General features: G+C 39.6%; 1 non-coding gene across 1 annotated transcript; it reads right to left on the bottom strand.

Moving 5' to 3' along the window:
* Positions 1 to 19,472: 19,472 nt before the first annotated feature.
* On the bottom strand, positions 19,473 to 19,663 carry LOC128574383 (U2 spliceosomal RNA). The gene has a single exon (XR_008376751.1). It is a non-coding gene; the product is annotated as a U2 spliceosomal RNA (small nuclear RNA).
* Positions 19,664 to 26,008: the final 6,345 nt, after the last annotated feature.

Raw genomic sequence — 26,008 nt, forward strand, 5'->3', positions numbered from 1 at the left:
CTAATGAATATAGATGCAAAAATTCTCAACAAAATCCTAGCCAATAGATTACAGCTTATCATCAAAAAAGTCATACATCATGATAAAGTAGGTTTCATCCCAGGGATGCAAGGCTGGTTTAATATACACAAGTCAATAAATGTTATTAACTGTATCAACAGAAGCAAAAAGAAAGATTATATGATCCTCTCAATAGATGCAGAAAAAGCATTTGATAGGGCGGCGCCTGTGGCTCAGTTGGTAGGGCGCCAGCCCCATATACCGAGGGTGACGGGTTCAAGCCCAGCCGCGGCCAAACTGCAACCAAAAAATAAAAAATAGCCGGGTGTTGTGGCGGGCACCTGTAGTCCCAGCTACTTGGGAGGCTGAGGCAAGAGAATCGCTTAAGCCCAGGAGTTGGAGGTTGCTGTGAGCTGTGTGAGGCCATGGCACTCTACCAAGGGCCATAAAGTGAGACTCTGTCTCTACAAAAAAAAAAAAAAAAAAAAAGAAAAAGCATTTGATAAAATCCAGTTCTAATTAGAACACTGAAGAGTATAGGCATAGGTGGCACATTTCTTAAACTAATCAAAGCTATGTATGACAAGCCCACAGCTAGTATTTTACTGAATGGAGTAAAACTGAAAGCTTTTCCTCTTAGAACTGGAACCAGACAAGGTTGTCCTCTATCGCCACTACTATGCAACATCGTGCTAGAAGTTCTAGTCAATATAACCAGGCAAGACAAGGAAATAAAGGGCATCCAAATGGGACCAGAGGAGGTCCAACTCTCCCTCTTTGCTGACGATATGATCTTAGAGAACCCCAAAGCCTCAATCACAAAACTCCTGGAAGTCATCTAAAAATACAGTGATGTATCAGGATATAAAACCAATGTCCACAAGTCAATAGCCTTTGTATGCTAATAACAGCCAAGATGAGAGGGTAATTAAGGACACCACCCCCTTCACCATAGCTGCAAAGAAAATGAAATACCTCGGAATATACCTAACAAAAGAGATGAAGGACCTCTACAAAGAAAATTATGAAACCCTAAGAAAAGAAATAGCAGAAGATATTAACGAATGGAAGAACATACCATGTTCATGGCTAGGAAGAATCAACATAGTTAAAATGTTTATACTTCCCAAAGCAATCTACAGATTCAATGCCATCCCTATTAAAGTACCAACATCGTACTTCCAGGACTTGGAAATAATAATTCTTCCTTTTGTATGGAACCAGAAAAAAACTCATATAGCTAAGGCAGTTGTTAGTAATAAAAGGAAAGCTGGGGGCATCAGCATACCAGACCTTAGGCTGTACTACAAAGCCATAGTGGCCAACACAGCATGGTACTGGCACAAAAATAAAGACATAGACACTTGGAATCAAATAGAAAACCAGGAAATGAAACTAACATCTTAAATCCACCTAATCTTTGATAAACCAAACAAGAATATACACTGGGAGGCAAGAATCCTTATTCAATAAATGGTGCTGGGAAAACTGGATATCCACATGTAAAAGACTGAAACTGGACTCACACCTTTCTCCACTCACAAAATTTGATTCAAGATGAATAAAAGACCTAAATTTAAGGCATGAAACAATAAAAATCCTCAAAGAAAGAGTAGGAAAAACACTTGAAGATATCAGCCTGGGGAAAGACTTTATGAAGAAGACTTCCATGGCAACTGCAACAACAACAAAAATAAACAAATGGGACTTCATTAAACTGAAAAGCTTCTGTACAGCTAAGGAGACAACAACCAAAGCAAATAGACAGCCTACACAATGAGAAAGGATATTTACATATTTTGAATCAGACCAAAGCTTGATAACTAGGATCTACAGAGAACTTAAATTAATCCACATGAAAAAAAGCCAACCATCCCATATATCAATGGGCAAGAGACATGAATAGAACCTTCTCTAAAGAAGACAGACGAATGCCTAACAAACCTATGAAAAAATGCTCATCATCTCTAATTATTAGAGAAGTGCAAATCAAAACCACCCTGAGATACTATCTAACCCCAGTGAGAATGGCCCACATCACAAAATCTCAAAACTGCAGATGCTGGCATGGATGTGAACAGAAGGGAACATTTTTACATTGCTGATGGGACTGCAAACTAATGCAACCTTTTTTGAAAGAAGTATGGAGGACCTTCAAAGAACCCAAGCTAGACCTCCCATTTGATCCTGCAATTCTATTACTGGGCATCTACCCAGAAGGAAAAAAATCATTTTACCATAAGGACACTTGCACTAGACTTTTTATTGCAGCTCAACTTACAATCACCAAAATGTGGAAACAGCCTAAAAGCCCACCAACCCAGGAATGTATTAACAAGCTGTGGTATATGTATACCATGGAATACTATTCAGCCATTTAAAGAGATGGAGACTTTACATCCTTTGTATTAATCTGGATAAAAGTGGATCACATTATCCTTAGTAAAGCATCACAAGAATAGAGAAGCAAGAATCCTATGTACTCAATTTTCATATGAGGACAGTTGATGACCTCATACATGGTGGGAGGTGGCAGATTGGGAGAACAGAGAGAGGGAAGGAGGGAGGGAGGTGGGGGAAGGGAAGAGCAGAGAGAGGGAAGGGGAGAGGGGGTGGGGATGAGTAATGGTGTATGACACATCTTTTGGGGGCGGGACACAATTATAGGAGGGACTTTACCTAATAAATGCAATCAATATAACCTGGTTCTTTGTACCTTCAATGAATCCCCAACAATAAAAAAAAAAAAAAAGACAAATGTTAACTTTTGTAATGGACAGTGTCTGAGGATGCTTTGAAAAAATCACCACGTTAGATGCCACTGATCGCATCATAGTCTACTCTTAAACTGTTACAATGACATCTCACAGCTATCATACATATCAGAGGATAGGCAACTCCCTTGAGCCACACATATCTGCATACCTGAGTGCAAGTTTGCCTGAAACCTACCTCTTTTCCCCTTTTCCCTACTTGCATCCATCAGGGAGTGGGATGAGAATCAGAAAGGATCCACTTATTATCAGCACTTTATATTCTGGCCGGCTCCAGACAAAGCTAATCTCAGCTAACGTAAGGACTCTTTGCTTTGTTTTTGTTTTATTGGTTTTGTTTTGTTTTGTTTTAAGAGACAGGGTCTATTTTGTCCACTCTGGAGCAAAGTGGCCATTCACAGGCATGATCATAATGTGCTACAGCCTTGAACTCCTGGGTTCACTTGATCCTCCTGCTTCAGCCTCTTGAGTAGTTAGGACTACAGGAACAGACCACTGTGCCCAGCTCATGAGGATTCTTTTTAATAAAAGTATCCCCAAAGAAAGCAAAAATTCTTTTAGTTAGGCCTAGTGCAGTGGCTTACACCTATAATCCTAGCACACATGGAGGCAGAGGCAGGAGCTCTGGAGTTCAAGACCAGCCTGAGCAATAGCAAGACTCCCATCTCTACTAAAAATAGAAAAATTAGCCAGGGGTCATGGTAGGAACCCCTAGTCCCAGTTACTCAGGAGGCTGAGAAAGGAGGCTTGCTTAAGCCCAGAGTTTGAGGTTGCAGTGAGCTAGGCTGACCCCATGGCACTCTATCCTGGGGCAACAGAGTGAAATCCAAAAAAAAAAAAAAAAAATTGGCTTGGCACCTGTAGCTCAGTGTTTCGGGTGCTGGCCACATACACCAGGGTTGGCAGGTTTGAACCCGGCCCTGGCCTGCTAAAAAACAACTACTACAACAAAAAATAGTTGGGCATAGTGGTGGGTGCCTGTAGTCCCAGCTACTTAGGAGGATGAGGCAAGAAAATCACTTAAGCCCAAGAGTTGGAGGTTGCTGTGAGCTGTGACACCACAGCACTCTACCAAGGGCGGGAAAGTGAGACTCTGTCTAAAAAAAAAAAAAAAAAATGATTCTTCCAAGCCATGAGCGTGGAATATCTTTCCTTTTTTGTGTGTGTCCTCTTCAATTTCTCTCATCAATGTTCTATACTTTTCTTTTTTTTTTTTTTTGTAGAGACAGAGTCTCACTTTATGGCCCTCAGTAGAGTGCCATGGCTTCACACAGCTCACAGCAACCTCCAACTCCTGGGCTTAAGCGATTCTCTTGCCTCAGCCTCCTGAGTAGCTGGGACTACAGGCGCCCGCCACAACGCCCGGCTATTTTTTGGTTGCAGTTTGGCCGGGGCCGGGTTTGAACCCGCCACCCTTGGTATATGGGGCCGGCGCCTTACCAACTGAGCCACAGGCGCTGCCCCAATGTTCTATACTTTTCATTACAGAAATTTTCATTTCTTTAGTTAAGTTCGTTCCTAGGTATTTTATTTTATTTGTAGCTATTATAAATAGGATTACTTTCATGGTTTCTCTTTCAGATTATTTACTGTTGGCATATAGAAATGCCACTGATTTTTTTATGCTGATTTTGTATCCTGCAATTTTACTGAATTTATCAGTTCTAATAGTTTTTTTGTAGGATCTTTAGGTTTCGCTAGATATAAGATCCTATTGTCTGTAAACAAGAACAATTTGACTTCTTCCTTTGCAATTTGGATGTTCTTTATTTCTTTCTCTCATCCAATTGCTCTAGCTAGAACACCCAGTGCTTCTTTGAACAACAGTGGAGAAAGCAGGCATCTTTGTCTTGTTCCAACCTTCGAGGAAAGGCTTTGCTTTTCCCCCTTCGGTATGACATCAGCTGTTGATCTGTCATATATGGCTTTTATCATGTTAAAGTTAAGTTCCTTCTACACCCATTTTTTGAAAGTTCTTATCATGAAGGGATGCTGAATTTTATCAAATGCTTTTTCAGCATCAATTAAAATGATCGTATGTTTTTTGTCTTTCATTCTCTTGATATGATGTACTGCATTGATTAATTTAAATATGTTGAACCCTTGAGCTGAATCTTACTTGATCATGATGAATAATCTTTTCAATGTGTTGTTGAATTGGGTTTGCTAGTATTTTGTTGAGGGTTTTTATATCTATGTTCACCAGAAATACTGGTCTATGGTTTTTGTTTTTATGTGTTTTTGTTTATTTGTTTGTTTGAGACAGAGTCTCAAGCTGTCGCCCTAGAGTGCCAAGGCATAGCTCACAGCAACCTCTAACTCTTGGGCCCACGCAATCCTCTTAGCTCAGTTTTTCTATTTTTAGTACAGACAGGGTCTTGCTTTTGCTCAAGCTGGTCTTGAACTTGTGAGCTCACCCACCCACCTTGACCTCCCAGAATGCTAGGATTACAGGCATGAGCCACTGTGCCCGGCCCTGGACTTTTCTTTTTCTTGTTGTGTCATTGTCTGGGTTTAATATCAGTGTAGAAGGCCTTGTAGGCCTTGTAGAATGAGCTTGGGAGTATCCCCCCTTCTCAGTTTTTCTGAATAGTTTAAGTAGGATTTGTATCATTTCTTCTTTGAATGCTTGGTGGAATTCAGCAGTGAAGCCATAGTGTCCTGGGATTTTCTTTGATGAGACTTTTTTTTTTTGCTGCTTCTATCTTGTTACTTGTTATTGGTTTATGCAGGTTTTGGATTTCTTCCTGGTTCAATCTTTGTAGGTTGTGTATGTCTAGGAATTTACCATTTCTTCCAGGTTTTCCAATTTGTTGGCATTTAGTTTTTCATAGTAATCACTAATGATCCTTTGGATTTCTGCAGTTGTAATATCTCCTTTTTCATATCTGATTTTATGTATTTATGCCTTCTCTCTCCCTTTTTAGTTAGTCTGGCTAAAGATGCGTCAATTTTATTTAACTTTTAGCTCTGTTATTTGCTTTATACATATATGTACTCCAAGTGTTGGGTGCGTATGTATTTAAAATTGTTATATCCTCCTGCTGAATTGACCCCATTATGATTATATAATGACTTTCTTTGCCTCCTTTTACAATTTTTTTCTTGAAGTCTATTTTATCTGATAGAAATATAATCCTGCTATTTGGGGGGTGTTCTATTTGTATAGAATATTTCTTTTCACCCCTTTATTTTCAGTCTATGTGCATCTTCATAGGTGAAGTGTATTTCTTGCAGACAACACAGTCAGCTCTTTAAGGCCAACAACTGTTAGATTTGCCCTTATGGGGCTAATTTCTAGATCTTGTAGGCCTATTTTATTCTTTGTTTCTTCTTCTTCTTTTTTTTTTTTTTTTTGCTTTTCTGACCTTGTATTTACAAATAGCCTGTCTTCAAGCTCACTAATTCTTTCTTTTGCATGGTCAATCCTGCTGTTGAGAGACACTGATACATTTCTCAGTTTGTCAACTGAATTCTCTTTCTCTTTTTTTTTTTTTAATTACACAGAGTCTCACTTTGTCACCCTCTGTAGAATGCATTGGTGTCATAGCTCACAGCAACCTCAAACTCTTGGGCTTAAGAGATTCTCTTGTCTCAGCCTCCTGAGTAGCTGGGGCTACAGGTATGTGCCACCATGCCCAGCTGGTTTTTCTATTTTTAGTAGAAATGGGGGTCTCACTCTAGCTCAGACTGATCTCAAACTCCTGAGCTGGAGCAATCCACCTGCCTTACCCTCCCAGAGAGCTAGGATTACAGGCATGAGCCAATGGGCCTGGCCCAGTAACTTTTCCTCTCAAGCTTATATTTGGTCCTTTAATGTATGGAAAATTGAGAGCTTAAATTGAATATTATTTAGTCCAGGGTAGATTTGTAAGTGACTCTGCAAAGATCCAGGGGTAGTAATGATATAAGATTACTTTTACACCCTTTAAACATCCCTAGTTTAATCCTGGAGCCTTGAGTTTGCTTCCTGTATCTCCAACTACCCTTCCAATACATAATGCTCTCTCCCCAGACACACACTTTAACCCTGGAAATGCTGATAATGGCCTTATGTGTGTGTGCATGCCTGGTTTATTTTTTCCACTCTGTTTTCAACTCACTATTATTATTGGTACTCCTTCCCACTCCCATTAGAGATTTTCCTTACAACCATAAACCCAACAAAAGTCTAATTTTTCTTTCTTTTTTTTGAGACAGAGCCTCAAGCTGTTGCCTTGGCTAGAGTGCTATGGCATTACAGCTCATAGCAACCTCCAACTCCTGGGCTCAAGCCATCCTCCCGCCTCCACCTCCCAAGTACCTGGGATTACAGGCACCTGCCACAATGCCTGGCTATTTTTTTTCTTTCTTTTTTTTTTTTTTTGGTTGCAGCCGTCATTGTTGTTTGGTTGGTCTGGGCTGGATTCAAACCCACCAGCTCAGGTGTACGTGGCTGGCGCCTTAGCCACTTGAGCTACAGGAGCCAAGCCAAAAGTCTAATTTTTCCATAGGGGAAGGATCCCTGAGGAAGTTTAGTCCATTATACTTCCCAAAGAGGAAATTATCCTTACGTTTCTGTATCTCTCATTCACATTTTAGGAAACATTATAAAATGCCATATAGGGTTTATGTGCTAAACTGTATTATTGTTCAACAAATATTTACTCTCCTCTCCTTTCTCAGGGGATAAATCTCTTCCCTTCTCCATAGAAATTACAGTGACTATATGACTTGCTATTGTCAGTGTAATATTGGCAGAAGTGACAATGCCCTGCATCCAAGTGGACATTTTAAATATTGGATTTATTTTTATTTTTATTCTTTTGCAGTTTTTTTTTTTTTCGCCAGGGCTGGGTTTGAACCCACCACCTCCGGCATATGGGGCTGGCACCCTAACCCTTTGAGCCACAGGCACTACCCCTAAATATTGTATTTAAATACCAGACATTTTATATAATAGATTTTCTGTTAGTACTTTTGACCTCCTATCCATTGCCATACCAGAGTGTATCCAATGTAGCCACTGATCCTTTATCTCAGATCCCAGAATGAAAGACAGAGTAGTGTAAGACCCATTACCTAGAGCAGAGCCATATTAGCTGATTCCCAAATATGGGGCAAGAAAATTGGTGAAAGGATTTTTTTTCTTTCAACAATGTGTATATTTTAAATAGCACTATTCTTAGTGTGTTTGTGTGTGTTGGGAAGCATCAAAAACAACTTTCAGAGTCCAAAGTGGAAGACAGTATTTATTTTGGGTGCGGCCCCTTCCTTTGTTCTAGGATGCCCATTTTGGTAAGCCCTTTTTTACAAAGTAGATGTGAGGTAGGAAACACTTTTTACATTGTTATTAGGAAAATCTTTCAGATTGAAATATTAAATTTACTGTTTAATACTGAAAAGTTTTGTCTTTATTAGAGACAGAGACCATCTCCACTAAAATTATGAAAATTAAAACTGGAGGGTTGTGCCAAAGCAAGATAGCTGACTAGAGGCAGCTTTTATCAGAAGCTCCTGCACAGAGGGAGCAGAGGGACTAAAGGTGGGGACTTGAGCACAAGGAGAAGAATGCCAGGTGGACCCCATCCCCCCTGAGACAAACTTAGAAGGCAGAGAAAGAAGAAAGTTAACTGAATATAGGCACTAAGCAACTACTTGGAAGACTCCTGTTATCAAGGGGATGGGAGACCCTCTCCCAACTGAGAGGCCTGCATGGAGGGCTTTCCACAGCAAGCAAGGAACAAAGGACCTCTTACCTCAGTCCACCCAAGAGAGTTGTGAGTTACCGGTTCTCCTATACTTAGGAAGTTCCAGCTCTTGAGCCCAGTCACCAGACTGCCTGGCACAAAAGAGAACAAACTTTCTCTCCACAGTTCTGGGCCCACAGTCCACCCTTCATCCTATCTTGTCTGACAGACTGCCTGCTGTAGAGGCCAAAGTATTTGGGGAATACTCTAAAAGGCCAATCCATTGTGTGGGTCATTGAGCAGCAGCATGAAACCACGGTGTCCCAGTCTTAACTTTGGCAAGAAGAAGTGTGCTCTCAGCTACCTCCCTTTCCAATAGATGGAGTCCCTCCCCCAACCCCTCCAGCCTGGGTGAGCTTGGTGGGAAATCTCAATTGAAGTCAACCACAGATTATTGCTCTCCTGCCATCAGTATTTGACTTTGTTTGTGCTTGGTGAAGGAGGTTGTAATAGGAAGGGGTGGAGTCCATGAAGAATCTATTGGCAGATTCTCCTTCGACTATTGCAGGAGGGGAGCAGGGCAGGGCTGCAGGCATGCATTCAACAGAGATTTCACCTTGGGATTGGGTAGAGGGTGAGCTGACACCTAGACAGAACTAGAATGCACTCACCAGGTTGGCACTCGGAGGCTCTGGTTGCAGCCATGAAAAGGAGTTTTGTGAAGCTGTTGGGGAAAGGCCACAAGTACAAGCTCTAGCTAATTCAGGAAGGGGCAGAGAGCTCTAGTTCCTGGGGTTTTCCAATCTGATCTCACCCCACCAGTTTTAATCACCAATTATGTAGGTATAGTGTTTCCTAAAGGTCCCAAACTAGGTTATCTCTCAATATCTTTTCAGGGACAACCTATCATTCCAGGTAAAAAAGTATATATATGTATATTGTGTTTTTTTTTTTTTCAAGTGAAAATACTCAAGAGGAGGAGCCAGCAGAAGAATTCTGGCAACATGAAAAATCAGAGCAGAGCAACTCCCACAAAAGATTATAAGCGAGATATAGCATAGAAAAATTGCTGAAATGTAAGAAATAGAATTTAGAATATGGATGGCAAATAAGATGACTGGAATGGAGAAGAAGATGGAAATAGAAATTCAAAAAATAGTCTGAAAGTTGTCTCCAGAAATGAGTGACTTTAAAGACAAAGTCATCAAGGACATGGACATAATGAGGAAAGATAGAGCAGAGCTTAGGGAATTGAAAGAGACAGTTGAAGACCTTCAAAATTCAGTAGAGATCTTTGATAATAGAGTTGAACAAGGAGAATAAAGAATTTCAGAAATCGCAAACAAGACCTTTGAACTATCCCAAGCATTTGATGAGGCAGAAAGAAGGAGAACAAAAACATAATATTCCCTGAAAGAGTTATGGGATTATTCCAAAAGATCAGACATCCAAATTATAGGGATTCCTGAAGGAGAAGAGGATGGTCCTAAAAGCACAGACACCCTACTCCAAGACATCATGGTGGAAAATTTCCCAAGTATTGCAGGAGACATAGATATTCAGATAGTAGGTAGTTTCAGAACTCCACACAACTTAATCCAAACAAATCATCTCCTAGACACATTATAATCAACTTTGCCAAAAACAATATGAAAGATAAAATCCTGCAAGCATCCAGGGGCAAGAAAAGTCTTATCTAAAAAGGGAAAAATATCAGGATGACTGCAGATCTTTCAGCAGAAACTTTTCAAGCCAGAAGAGGATGGTCATCAACCTTTACCTTCTTAAACAAAACAACTGGCAGCCCAGGATCCTATATCTTGCTAAACTGAGTTTCATTTGTGATATAGAAATCAATCATTTTACCAAGACACAAACACTGAGGAAATTTGCCCAAATTAGACCAGCTTTACAGGAAATACTCAGACCCATACTTCATAATGACCAGCATGATGGCCCATTACCATAGTAAACACACCCAGAAATTAAAGAACAAAGCATAGCCTCCACAGGGTTCTAGGGAAAAAAATAAGCTATAGGCCTCTGACAAAACAAGAGGACCAAAATTCCACCATACCTATCAATTTTCTCAATAATTTTGAATGGCTTGAATTCTCCTCTAAAGAGGCACAGACTGGCTGGCTGGATACAAAAGCTCAGGCCTGAAATCTGTTTTCTGCAAGAAACACACCTAACCTGAAAAGATAAAAAACAACTCAAGGAAAGGATGGAAAACAATAATCCGGGCAAATGGAAATTGTGATCTTGCTGGGGTTTGTATTTTATATTATATAAATGGGATTATACAGTATTATGTTCTTGTGTCTAGCTTTCTAAATTCAAGATTGTAATTCCGAGGGGTGGAGCATGATGGCGGACAGGACGGACGTGTAGCCCACCTCTCCCAAGCCATCAGGTGAGAGGAAAGGAGGTCTGGACCTTCCCTGTGTGTGGATTATTGGAGTGGACAGACAGCTGGAGACGCCCAGCGAACTGGCGGATTGCTGTATATGAGGGGTAATTTAAAATCACAGACTCTATTGTAGAGATTCTTCCCTGCTCAGCCGTGCGGCCAGCAGGCCCCTCCCCTACGGAGGTCAGCAGCTTGTAAATGCTGACAAAACCCAATTGACAAATAATTATTCCTGAACTGAGGGAGGCATCCGAAAGGAGAGCCACTCAAAACCACGGGGAGCTGGGCAAACTGTTGGACAATTGAAGGGAAGGGATCCTGCCCGGGAAACAGACATTTTGAACTACCCAAAAGGGCGGGCACCTTTTCCCCAGGCGTTGGAGGGGGCTGGTGGTTTAAGCTGCGTGGTGAACTGGCGGGCGCCCATCCAAAAGGGAAACTCTGAACCATAAAACCCAGAATAAGTCCCCCGAATGCTCCAACCACAGGACCCAGCTTGAAGCCACAGACCCGGCTTTGGCTGCTAAAGCCAGGAAGCTACTGAAGCCACGGACCTGGCTTTGGCTGCTGAGGCTGCGAATTTGGCTTTAGCCCCGGAAGACAGCTACAGCAGATAAAACCGCAAGCCTGCCAACGACCGCGCGAACTCAGCACCACTCCCCCTACAGCCGATTGCAGTCGCCAGTTTACAGGAGAACCTGGGAACAGAGTGGAAAGACTTAAGAAGCGTGGACACCTGCACTGAGTGGGAAGGTTGGTCGCAAGTGCTGTCTGGAAAAGAACAGCTGAGGTTACACAATTCTTAGGCAACAAATTTTACAGAAATTCCAAAATGGCGATAGGCCATGGAAGGTGGTTACCATGGTAACAGTATAAACTGTAAATCAGGTATAAGCCTCGGAACCACTCACAGCACCACCTGGTGTCCAGAAAGTATATTGCAGTATGAATATATTCCTACAAAAGTTGATCCCTACAGCAGACATATAGATATATAAAGGTATATTTCTATACGCAAGAATATTTTTGTAGTTGGTGGCTTTTTTTTGTTTTGTTTTGTTTTTTGTTTGTTTTTTTTGGTTTTCGTGTTTGTTTGTTTTGTTTTTGTCTGTTTTTTCCACCATTTTCTTAGAGGAGATTTTGATAATTTTTTATTATTACTTTTTATATAAATATATTTTTTATTTCTATGTCTTCTAATTTTAATTTCTTCTTTCTTCTCATTTAACATTCCTACTAACACCACTTTTTCCTCTCTTTTTTTTCCCTTTCTTTCAATTATTTTATGATTATCACTATTTTAATTGTAGTTGTTCTTATATTGCTGTTGTCGTGGCTGTTACCTGTATGTCTATGTGTTTCCGTCTGTCTCTGTATCTATGGGCCCATGTGCCTGGTAACCTTTGTATCTGTTTATTTATTCATTTGGTCTCAATGAGCTTGGTGTTACGACCTGCAACTCTGAGCTCCTAACACTCCCCTCCACTCTCACTCCGTGATCTGGAGACCTGCCCCCCCAGGAGTCCAGATTCTTGGGTGAACTCTCGAGAGGTGTAGACAGGACCTGGACTGCAGCTGGCCAGTGCTGACTCTGTAGCAAAGAGGCGAGAAGACGATGGTCAGCTAAGAGGGAATCACACTGGAGCGGTGGTGCCACGAGGTGCAGAGCAACAGCCGTCTTCAGCAATAACAAGGCCCACCCCCAGATATCCCATAGCTTCTCCTCCTATCTTCCTGGGCAACCAGATGAGGCCAAGCATCTTCTCAGATGGCAACCACCATGGAACAGACCTGGGACTGAAACACAGGCCCCGTGAGTAAAGGGTTTGCCTGAGGCGGCATTGAACTGGGTGGAACACGGGGACTAGAAAACACACCCGCAGAGCCAGGAAACTCCCAGGGTGGGGCTGATCCAGAGGACTGCTTGACTGAGCCTAAGACACACCTGGCCCTCAGGGGATCACCAGCCTATAAACAAAGGAGGCCAAGAGGCTACAGCCGACAACTGATCGTGCTGCAAATACAAACCCACAGGACAAAAGACAGGGCCTGAGGCACAGGTTCTGGGAACTCAAATCAGCCTCTCCTCTGCAGAGGAATCTAGCAGGGTCAGAAACAAACTCCCACGGGGTTGTTCCGTTCACCCAGTAACATAAACTAAGGGTGGGGCTGGAACTGAGTGAACACCTCCAGCCTCCATCAAGTGCCCAAGGTTGACAGGCCACACCACCCCTGCTGGATAAAGACAGAGAGTAGCGGCCTAGATGAGCAGACACAGACTACCCTGTGACTTAGGCAGGTGCAAACCCCTGGAGTATCTGCTTACTGCAGACAACTGACTGGGTCACAGTCCTGTGGGGCTAGCAGCGACTGGGTGTGACAGAGCTGCAAGGTGGGGAAGGAGGCATCAATCTTCCCAGACTGATCTATTTACTGGGTGGCTCTTCCTGACTCCACGCAGCACTGGAGCAAGCCATATTAGAGCAGTCACCTGACCCCTGTGATCCAGTTCCCAGGGACCTCTTGAACTCTCCCACCCAAGGCAGCTCCTGACTGAGACAATTGATTCGGACTTTTTGAACTGAGCCACTCACCTGGGGACTATCCAGGTGGTGCCGTGGTTGTATGGTTGTAGGAAGGTTTGATTTTCCTTTTCCATTTGTTGCCTTTGGTGGGTGGGGTGACTTAATTGCTGGTATTTCTCCACAGCTGAGACTTCAATCCAGAGTAACTGTTTCACTAGGGTCAAATAGAAACCAGCTGAAAACAAGACAAAACCACTTAGCCCTTCTAAACCAAACAGGGCCCCAGTTTCTCAGGCCACAGCACTGTACAGGTCCTCGACAAAACACCAGGGGAGAAATCAAAGGAGTAAAACAATCATGGGGCGGAATCAGTGGAAAATCTCTGGTAACATGAATAACCAGAATAGATCAATCCCCCAAAGGAAAGATATGGCAGATGTAATTGAAGATCCCATTCACAAACAACTGGCTGAGATGTCAGAAATCTAATTTAGAATTTGGATGGCAAACAAGATTAACAAAATGGAACTAGGAATTCGTGGAGAAATTCAAAAGCTGTCTCAATAATTTAACGAATTTAAAGACAAAACCACCGAAGACTTAGACACACAGAAGCAAGAATTTGCAGCCCTCAAAGATATGAAAAATACAGTAGAATCCCTTAGCAACAGAATGGACTAAGCAGAAGAAAGGTTCTCCAACATCAAAGATAAAGCCTTTGAACGCTCCCAAACTCTCAAAGAGGAAGAGAAATGGAGAGCAAAAATGGATCACTCCCTCAGAGAGCTCTGGGATAATTCAAAGAAGGTAAATATCCGACTCATAGGAATTCCTGAAACAGATGAAGTGGCCTCACTGGGCGCAGAGGCCCTTCTGCATGAAATTATGAAAGAGAATTTTCCAGACATGCCTAGAGAACCTGAAATTCAGATAGCAGATAGCTTCAGAACCCCAGCACGACTCAACCCCAATAAGACATCTCCCAGGCATATCATAATTAACTTCACTAAAGTTAATGTGAAGGAGAAAACTCTCAAAGTGGCCACGCGAAAGAAAACTATTACCTTCAAAGGGAAGAACATTAGAATGACTGCAGATCTCTCTGCTGAAACTTTTCAAGCCAGAAGAGGATGGTCATCAATGTTTAATCTCCTCAAGCAAAATAACTTTCAACCTGGGATCTTGTACCCAGCTAAACTGAGTTTCATTTATGATGAAGAAATTAAATACTTTAATGACATTCATATGCTAAAGAAATTTGCCATAACCAAACCAGCTCTTGAGGATATTCTCAGACCTATCCTCCATAATAACCAACCCAATCCTCTACCACAAAAGTAAACTCACTTAGAAACTTCTGATCAAACTCCAACTTCCACAATGGCAAAAGGATCAAAAATGCCCACTGGACTTTCAAAAAACTCAATACCCAAAATTTCACCTAACTTATCAATACTCTCCATTAATGTGAATGGCTTAAACTGCCCTCTAAAGAGACATAGGTTAGCTGAATGGATACAAAAACTCAGGCCAGACATTTGTTGCATACAAGAGTCACATCTTAACTTAAAAGACAAATACAGACTCAGGGTGAAAGGATGGTCATCCATATTTCAGGCAAATGGTAACCAGAAAAAAGCAGGTGTTGCAATTTTATTTGCGGATACAATAGACTTTAAACCAACAAAAGTAAGGAAGGACAAAAATGGTCACTTCATATTTGTTAAGGGTAAGACTCAATATGATGAGATTTCAATTATTAATATCTATGCACCCAACCAGAATGCACCTCAATTTATAAGAGAAACTCTAACAGACATGAGCGACTTGATTTCCTCCAACTCTATAATAGTCAGAGATTTTAACACTCCTTTGGCAGTGATGGATTGATCCTCCAACAAAAAGTTGAGTAAAGAAATTCTAGATTTAAATCTAACCATCCAGCATTTAGATTTAGCAGACATCTACAGAACATTTCATCCCAACAAAACTGAATGCACATACTTCTCATCAGCCCACGGATCTTACTCCAAAATTGATCACATCTTAGATCACAAGTCTAACCTCAGTAAATTTAAAGGAATAAAAATTATTCCATGCATCTTCTCGGACCATCATGGAATAAAACTTGAGATGAGTAACAACAGGAATCTGCATACTCATACAAAAACATGGAAATTAAATAACCTTATGCTGAATGATAGCTGGGTCAGAGATGAGATCAAGAAGGAAATTGCCAAATTTCTGGAACAAAACGAAAATGAAGACACGAACTATCAGAACCTCTGGGACACAGCAAAGGCAGTTCTAAGAGGGAAATTTATAGCACTGCAAGCCTTCCTCAGGAGAACGGAAAGAGAGGAAGTAAGCAACTTAATGGGACATCTCAAGAGACTGGAAATGGAAGAACACTCCCACCCCAAATCCAGTAGAAGAAAAGAAATAACCAAAATCAGAGCAGAACTAAATGAAATTGAAAACAAAAGAATAATACAACAGATCAATAAATCAAAGGGCTGGTTTTTTGAAAAGGTCAACAAAATAGATAAACCTCTGGCCAACCTAATCAGGAAAAAAAAGAGTAAAAATCTCTAATCTCATCAATCAGAAATAACAAAGACGAAATAACAACAGACTCCTCAGAAATCAAAAAAATCCTTAATGAATATTATAAGAAACTTTACTCTCAGAAATATGAAAATCTGAAGGCAATTGACCGCTACTTGGAAGCACGTCACCTTCCAAGACTTAACCAAAATCAAGTGGAAATGTTGAACAGGCCCATATCAAGTTCGGAAATAACATCAACCATACAAAATCTCCCCAAAAAGAAAAGCCCGGGACCAGATGGTTTTACGTCAGAATTCTACCAAACCTTTAAAGAGGAATTAGTACCTATATTACTCAACCTGTTCCAAAAGGTAGAAAAAGAAGGAAGACTACCCAACACGTTCTATGAAGCAAACATCACCCTGATCCCCAAACCAGGAAAAGACCCAACAAGAAAAGAAAATCATAGACCAATATCACTAATGAATATAGATGCAAAAATATTCAACAAGGTTCTAACAAACAGAATCCAGCAACATATCAAACAAATCATACATCATGACCAAGTCGGTTTTATCCAAGGGTCTCAAGGCTGGTTCAATATATGTAAATCTATAAATGTAATTCATCACATAAACAAATTAAAAAACAAAGACCATATGATTCTCTCGATCGATGCAGAAAAAGCTTTTGATAACATCCAACATCCCTTCATGATCAGAACACTTAAGAAAATTGGTATAGAAGGGACATTTCTTAAACTGATAGAGGCCATCTATAGCAAACCCACAGCCAATATCATATTGAATGGAGTTAAATTGGAATCATTTCCACTTAGATCTGGAACCAGACAAGGCTGCCCATTGTCTCCATTGCTCTTTAACATTGTAATGGAAGTTTTAGCCACCACAATTAGGGAAGAAAAGGCGATCAAGGGTATCCACATGGGGTCAGAAGAGATCAAACTTTCGCTCTTCACGGATGATATGATTGTATATCTGGAAAATACTAGGGACTCTACTACAAAACTCTTAGAAGTGATTAAGGAATACAGCAGCGTCTCAGGTTACAAAATCAACATTCATAAATCGGTAGCCTTTATATATACCAACAATAGTCAAGTTGAAAAATCAATTAAGGTCTCTATCCCATTCACAGTAGTGCCAAAGAAGATGAAATACTTGGGAGTTTATCTAACAAAGGACGTGAAAGATCTATATAAAGAGAACTATGAAACTCTAAGAAAAGAGATAGCTGAGAATGTTAACAAATGGAAAAATATACCATGCTCATGGTTGGGAAGAATCAACATTGTTAAAATGTCCATACTACCCAAAGCAATATATAATTTCAACGCAATCCCCATTAAAGCTCCACTGTCATACTTTAAAGATCTTGAAAAAATAATACTTCCTTTTATATGGAATCAGAAAAAAACCTCAAATAGCCAAGACATTACTCAAATATAAAAACAAAGCAGGAGGAATCACGCTACCAGACCTCAGACTATGCTACAAATCGATAGTGATCAAAACAGCATGGTACTGGCACAAAAACAGAGAAGTAGACGTCTGGAACTTAATAGAGAACCAAGAGATGAATCCAGCTACTTACCGTTATTTGATCTTTGACAAGCCAATTAAAAACATTCAATGGGGAAAAGATTCCGTATTTAACAAATGGTGCTGTGTGAACTGGCTGGAAACCTGTAGAAGACTGAAACTGGACCCACACCTCTCACCATTAACCAAGATAGACTCTCACTGGATTAAAGATTTAAACCTAAGACATGAAACTATAAAAATACTAGAAGAGAGTGCAGGGGAAACCCTTGAAGAAATTGGGTTGGGCGAGTTTTTCATGAGAAGGACCACCCGGGCAATTGAAGCTGCTTCAAAAATACATTATTGGGACTTGATCAAACTAAAAAGCTTCTGCACAGCCAAGAACACAGTAAATAAAGCAAGCAAACAGCCCTCAGAATGGGAAAAGATATTTGCAGGTTATGTCTCTGACAAAGGTTTGATAACCAGAATGCACAGAGAACTCAAACGCATTAGCAAGAAAAGAACAAGGGATCCCATCACAGGCTGGGCAAAGGACTTGAAGAGAAACTTCTCTGAAGAAGACAGGTGCGCGGCCTTCAGACATATGAAAAAATACTCATCATCTTTAATCATCAGAGAAATGCAAATCAAAACTACTTTGAGATATCATCTAACTCCAGTGAGACTAGCCTACATCACAAAATCCCAAGACCAGAGATGTTGGCGCGGATGTGGAGAAAAGGGAACATTTTTGCACTGCTGGTGGGAATGCAAATTAATACATTCCTTTTGGAAAGAGATATGGAGAACACTTAGAGATCTAAAAATACATCTGCCATTCAATCCTGTAATCCCTCTACTGGGCATATACCCAGAAGACCAAAAATCACATCATAACAAAAGTATTTGTATTAGAATATTTATTGCAGCCCTATTGATAATTGCTAAGTCATGGAAAAAGCCCAAGTGCCCATCGATCCACAAATGGATTAATAAATAGTGGTATACGTACACCATGGAATATTATGTAGCCTTAAAAAACGATGGAGACTTTACCTCTTTCATGTTTACATGGATGGAGCTGGAACATATTCTTCTTAGTAAAGTGTCTCAAGAATGGAAGAAAAAGTACCCAATGTACTCACCCTTATTATGAAACTAATGTAGGACCTTCACATGAAAGCTATAACCCAGTTACAACCTAAGAATAGGGAGAAGGGGGAAAGTGAGGGGAGGGAGCGGGGAGGGAGGTGGATTAATGGGATTACACCTGCGGTGCATCTTACAAGGGAATATGTGAATCCTAGTAAATGTGGAATGTAAAGGTCTTAGCAAAATAAGAAAATGACTCGAAAGCTATGTTAACTAGTGTGATGAAAATGTGTCAAACGGTCTATGAACCAAGCGTATGGTGCCCCATGATCATATTAATGTACACAGCTATGATTTAATAAAAAACTTAATTAATTAATTAATTAATTAATTTTAAAAAAGATTGTAATTGCGAGATTCACCTGTATATTGGACATGGTTATGCTTCACACATGGCATGCTCATTGCTACATTCATTGAGTGAATACAGCACAATTTGCTTATACATTGTACTGGAGATACTTATTGAGGTAGATTCTAGTTTGGGGTCACTCTCTGTCATCCAAGCTGAGTATACTAGTGTCATCATTGCTCACTGTAATCTCAAACTCCTGGGCTCAAGCAACCCTCTCCTACCTCAGCCTCTTGAGTAGCTGGGCCTATGGGTACATGCCACTGTGCCTAGCTAATTTTTTCTATTTTTAGTAGAAATGGGGTCACACCTTTGCTCAGGCTGGCCTAAAACTCCTGGATTTACTCAGTCCTCCCACCACAGCCTACCAGAATGCTAGGATGATAGGCATGAGCTACCGTGCCTGGGTTAACTGAACATTTTATATGATTTCATTTTCTTTTTTTTTTTCCACACACATCTGATCTTAACGACAACAGTTTATCCCCCCAGGGGGTGCACCATTCCAGGAGATACTGCAATACCTGGTTGATGCGTGGAGTGGACGGAGCAAGCTCCTATTCCAACTCCCTGCTCCAAAAATCCATTTAATATATTGTCCTCGGATAGAGGACGTATCAGATATTAAACTGATAAAAACAGATACTACACTTGATCTTAGCCAAAAGGCCGAGAAGTGATGATTGATTTCATTTTCTTCTTTCTTAGCTTATCAGTTTTACTTTTTGTTTTTGTTTTTTACTTTTGTTAATGTTGCCCTAAAGTTTACAATACACATGTACAACTAATCCAATTCCACTTTCAAATAACACTATGCCACATCATAGTAGTCTGAATACATCATAAGAACAAAATAATCCCAATTCCTTACTTTTATCCCTTTTATCATTTCTGTCATTCATTTCACTTATTCATAAGCATACAAATGTATATATATATATACTTATTTATTTATTTACAGATATATAGACATACATAATTGACTATAGTGTTGCTATTATCAGTTTGAAAACATTTTTATTTGTTGATAATTAAGAATAAGAAAAAGTGTTTATTTTACCTTCACTTATTCTTTTATTTAATATTCTTCATTTCTTTATGTATATGTGAGTTTCTGCCCTATATAATTTTCCTTGTCTCTGAAAGAACTTCTCGTACAATTTCTTGCAAGGCAGGTCTATTGGGAACAAAATCCCTCAATTTTTCTTTGTATGAGAAAGTCTTTTACTTTTGAAGGCTAATTTCTCAAGGTACAGAATTCTAGATTGGTGTTTTTTTTTCTCTCAACACTAAATATTTCACTCCATTCTCCTCTTGTTTCCACGGTTCTGAGAAGAAGTCAAATATAACCTCATCTTACTTTTCTATATGTATGATCTTCTTCCTCTGGCTTCTGGTAGGATTTTTTTCTCTATCTTTGATTTTCTATAGTTTTTCCAGAATTTATCTTGCTTGCTGTTCTCTGAGCTTTATGAAGCTATGGTTTGGTGTCTGACATTAATTTAGGGGAAATTCTCAGTTATTATTATTTCAAATATTTCTTTCTTTCTTATCACTCTTTCTTCTTCTTCTGCTATGTCTATTCTGTACACATTATACCTTTTGAACTTATTCCACAGTTCTTGGATGTTCTGTCTTCTTTTTTTGTTTTATTTTCTTTTTCTTTTCAATTCTTAGTTTTGGAGGTTTCTGTTGAGATATCTTCAAGTTCAGACATTTTTTCCGCAGGGGTTTTTTATTTTCTTTTGAGACAGGGTCTCATTCTGTCACCTATGCTACAATGCACTGGCATCATCATAGCTCACTGCAACCTCAAACTCTTGGGCTCAAGTGACGTTCCTATCTCAGCCTCCCCACTACCCAGGACTACAGGCATGCACCATCACTCCTGGATAATTTTTCTATTTTTTGTAGAGATGGGGTCTCTCTCTTGCTCAGGCTCGTCTCAAACTCCTGGCCTCAAGTGATCCTCCTACTTTGGCCTCCCAAAGTGCTAGGATTACAGGCATGAGCCACTGCACCTAGCCAATTGGATAAGTTTTGATAAAGGTCTGCATCAATGGAACTATCTCCCTAAAGAAAATCTAAAACATGTCTATCATCCTGGAGCCCAGGAGCTCAGTACATTTTATGATTGTTGCTTCATTCTTGTTCTTCAGCAATCTCAACTATGACGAGTCTAGATGTAGATTCATTTTTATTTATCCTCTGGACTTGAAAACTCTTTTTTGACTTGAGAACATGTGGCTTTTCTCAATTCTAGGAAATTTTAAGCTTTCATTTTGCCATATGTTGTTCCTCTACCGTGATCTCCATTCTCTTCTTCATTTCCTGTTAGATGACTGTTAGAGTTTAGTCTACATCTACATATGCACTGATCCTTCATATACTATATTCATTTCACATATAAAATTATTTTAAAGTATCCATGTTCCACATATAGGTGAAATCCCTACTTTTAGCTTCTAATTCACTGATTTTCCCATCCTTTATTGAATTTTTATTATGATTATATTTTATTTTCAATATTCCTAATTCTTTATCATACTCTTATTTATGTTTGTTTCATTACTGCTTATTTTTAAGAGTTTTATTATGTAGAGTTTTTATTTTTTACTATGAAAATTTTTATACTATAGAAAAATAATAGAATGAATACTCATAATTTTACCGGCTAGAATCAATAACTGTTAATTATTAGCCATAATTCATTTCTCTTTCTCTTTTTATATATATTATGCTGAAACACTTAGGGTGTGTTTGGCTATGTCATTTTGGTGCCCACTTTTTGTATTTAATTGTTGCTGTTTTGTGTTTGGAACAGGGGTAATTAGAGCATGAACGTGCAAAGACAACAGGGACTCTAGGCTGAACTGATGACTTCCGTTGAATCCTGGAAGAAAAGAATATGGTGGTGTCATAAAACTACTGGAAATGTCTCAATTAGTGACTACCAAAAATACCTGCTATACATTTTGGATCATCACTTGAAATTGAAATATACAAAATATATCTGCATTTTATACCTATACTCATGTACATGTGATCTTTGTGCATATGTTTTGTGTGTAAATTGAAGAAGGCAGAATGGGAAAGCACCGGAACTGGAGAGTATTTCAGAAAAAGAGCCCAGGATGTAAGGACATGGAACACCTAGACTATCACACATGGCTGGTAAGAGTGTCAGGAGGTATGTACACTTTGGAAACTGTTCAGCAGTATTCACCAAAGCACTACTCCTATCCTATGACCTAGGAACTCTACTTTTGGGTATAAATGAGTGCTTATATACATTAAGATACATGTGCTAGTATGTTGTGGCAACTATGTTTATAGTAGTCACATACTAGGAGAAAATCCAAATAACTGTCACAGAGAAAATGACTAAACAAACTGTGGTGCATTCATACAATGGAATATTATACAGCAATAAAAAATGATAGACTACTGATATAAGGAACAACATGGATGAATCTCAAAACTGTTAAGTTGAATGAAATAAGTCAGATACAAAAGAATACGTACTATATGTTTCTATTTATATGGACTTCAGAAACAGGCAAAGTGTAATTTATAATAATAGACACATAAACATAAATAGACACACCAGAGGGAGTCTCATGTGAACTGGGAAAGAACTTAAGAGAAACTTCTAGGGCAATGGACATGTTCCCTATCTGGTACTGAATAGGGATTATATATGGATGTAAAAATTGATGGAGCAATATACTTAAGATTATGTGCCATATGTTAGTAATAGCAAGAAACAGAGAAAGAGAAAAAAAAGAAAAGAAGATGGGGAAGGAGACAGGGATACAGAGGGGTACAGAGGAAGGAAGAAAAGATGAAAGAGAGAGAAAGAACCAAACCCAGGAATGTGTCCTTTCTCAGCAGTCAATGTCCTACATAAGGAACAAGGTGTTAAATTAGTTAAATTAATTTGAAAATGGGAGACAGATAAGGCTATTATAGAAGCCCTGTGCCTCAAAAATACCTCAAATGGTAATGGCAGGGCTAAAACAAGGATGTCATTTGTCAAGTAGCCAGAAAGAAAACAAAATTAGCTCATTAACTTCTCTAGACCACCATTTGAAATTCATATACCACTCCATGTTGCTGAGTATAAGTGATACTGACTCTGCATTAACAGTGCTTTCTTATGCTGTGCCAATCTCACCTTTGCTAGGGGCTGAAAGAGGTGCCATAAGATGATTCGCTGCTGGGATAGCTGCTTCAGGGGCTCAGAAGCATCGTGGAGGCATAGCATTAAGTCTCAGGAGTGTCCGGGATGACAGAAAACTCTATAGATGACGGTTGCTTATTGTGATGGTTAATTTTATGTGTCCACTTGACTGTGCTAAAGAATGTCCATATTCCTGGTAAAATATTATTTCTGGGTGTGTCCGTGAGGGTGTTTCTGGAAGAGATTAGCATCTCAATTGGTAAACTGAGTAAAGAGAATTGTTCTCACCAGTGTGGGTGGGCATAATCCGGTATAGATTGAATGGAACTGAATGGAGACTGAATGGAACTGAATGGAGACTGAATGGAATCAAAAGGCAGAAAAAGGGTGCATTTGTTTCTGAGCTGCTATATCCATTTTCTCTTGCCCTCTGACATTGGTACTCCTGGTTCTCAGGCCTTCAGACTCAGAGTGAATTATACCACTGGCTTTCCTGATTCTTGAAGACAACAGATCATAGGACTTCTTAGCCCCCATAATTGTGTGAACCAACTCCTGTGATAAATCAATCTCCTTCTCTCCCTCTCTCCATGTATACTATGTACACTGTATATAGTCACCCCTCTGGATGCATGGGTTCTGCATCTATGGATTCAACCAACTGCAGGTTAAAAATACTTGGAAAAAATGGTATCTGTACTGAACATATAGATTTTGTTTCCTTCTCATTATTCCCTGAACAATATGATATAACAACTATTTACACGGCATTTACCATGTATTAGGTATTTTAAGGTATGATTTAAGGTATGTGGGAAGATATACATAGGTTATGTATAAATACTACACCATTTTATATCAGGGACTTGAGCATCCACAAATTATGGTATCTCCATAGATACTGATAGACAAATTTGCATATCCTAGAATCAATAGGAAATATATAGAGAGAGCCATCATGCCCAGCCAGTAACTGTGATTTGATCAAGCCAAAAAGCTTCTGCACAGCTAAGGGTACCACAAACAACGTGAACAGACAGCCTTTGGAATGGGAGGAGATTTTTGCATGTTATGAATCTGACAACTAGATATCTAGAGTCTAGTTATTAACTCAAATTAATCAACAAGAGCAAACAACCCCATGGATAAGTGGGCAAGAAACTTGAACAGAAACTTCTCTGAAGATGACAGACAAATGGCCAATAAACACAGGGAAAAAAATGCTCATCATATTTAATCATCAAAGAAATAAATTGAAACCACTTTGAGATATCACCTAACTCTAATAAGATTAGCTCTCATCACAAAATCCCAAAACTGCAGATGCTGGTGTGGATGTGGAGAGAAGAGAACATTTTTACACTGCTGGTGGGACTGCAAACTGATACAACCTTTATGGAAAGAACTATGGAGAATTCCTAAAGAACTAAAGGTCAACCTTCCATTTGATCCCGGTCTCATTACTAGATATCTACCTAGAAGAACAAAAGTCATTTTACCACAAAGACATTTGCACCAGAATGATTATTGCAGATCAATTTATAATTGTCAAGTCATGGAAGCAACCTATGAATGGATGAACAAATTGTGATATACGTATACCATGGGATACTATTCAGCCATAAAAAAGATGGAGACTTTACTCTGCTATGTTTACCTGGATGGAGTTAAAACACATTTTCAGAGTAAAGTGTCTGAAAATGGAAAAAGAAATCCAATGTACTCAAGACTAATATGAAACCATATATAAACAATTACATGCTCATACAAATGGTAAAACACAGATATAGTCTAGTAAGGGGATGGGGTCAGGAGGGAGGGGGAGAGCATTCGGCTGGATCTCACATAATATGCATAATGTGAGGGTGTTCAGCACGTCTCCTGGGTGAACATATTTATCTTGGAAGTGAGAACAATGTAACCTAAAAATTTGTACCCTCATATTAATTTGAAATTGAAAAAAGGAAGCAAAGAACTCTGTCAAATGACATTAATAGGGATATATATTAAAGCACCAGGCTTTCACTAAAAAAAAAAAAAAAAAAAAAAGAAATACACACACACATACACACATATATATATGGCATTAATAGAGATATATATTAAAACACCAGGGCGGTGCCTGTGGCTCAGTGAGTAGGGCGCCGGCCCCATATGCCGAGGGTGGCAGGTTCAAACCCAGCCCCTGCCAAACTGCAACAACAACAACAAAAAAAAAAAAATAGCCGGGCGTTGTGGCAGGCGCCTGTAGTCCCAGCTGCTCAGGAGGCTGAGCAAGAGAATCGCGTAAGCCCAAGAATTAGAGGTTGCTGTGAGCCGTGTGATGTCATGGCACTCTACCCGAGGGTACAGTGAGACTCTGTCTCTACAAAAAAAAAAAACAAAAAACCAGGCTTTCACTAAAAAAAAGAAATATACATTGTGTGTGTTTCTTTTTTTTTTTAGTGAAAGCCTGGTGCTTTAAAATATATCCCTATTAATGTCATTTTAAAGAGTTCTTTCCTTCCTTTTTAAATTTCAAATTAATATGAGTGTATGTGTGGGTGGGTATGTGTGTAATGAAACACAGACACATATATATACAGGCTCTGTTTCTCTGGAGAGCCCTGACTTACACACTTTATATAAGATAGAAATTATTTTTCTCTGTCACAAAGTAAATCTTAAGATATATATAGTCTAGGGCTCAGTGCCTGTAGCTCGAGCAGCTAAGGCACCAGCCACATACACCAGAGCTGGAGAGTTCAAATCCAGCCCAGGCCTGCCAAACAACAATGACAAGTACAACCAAAAAATAGCCAGGCGTTGTGGTGGGCACCTGTAGTCCCAGCTACTTGGGAGGC

The sequence above is a fragment of the Nycticebus coucang genome, chromosome 21 (assembly GCF_027406575.1).
Source record: "Nycticebus coucang isolate mNycCou1 chromosome 21, mNycCou1.pri, whole genome shotgun sequence".
Lineage (NCBI taxonomy): Eukaryota > Metazoa > Chordata > Mammalia > Primates > Lorisidae > Nycticebus > Nycticebus coucang.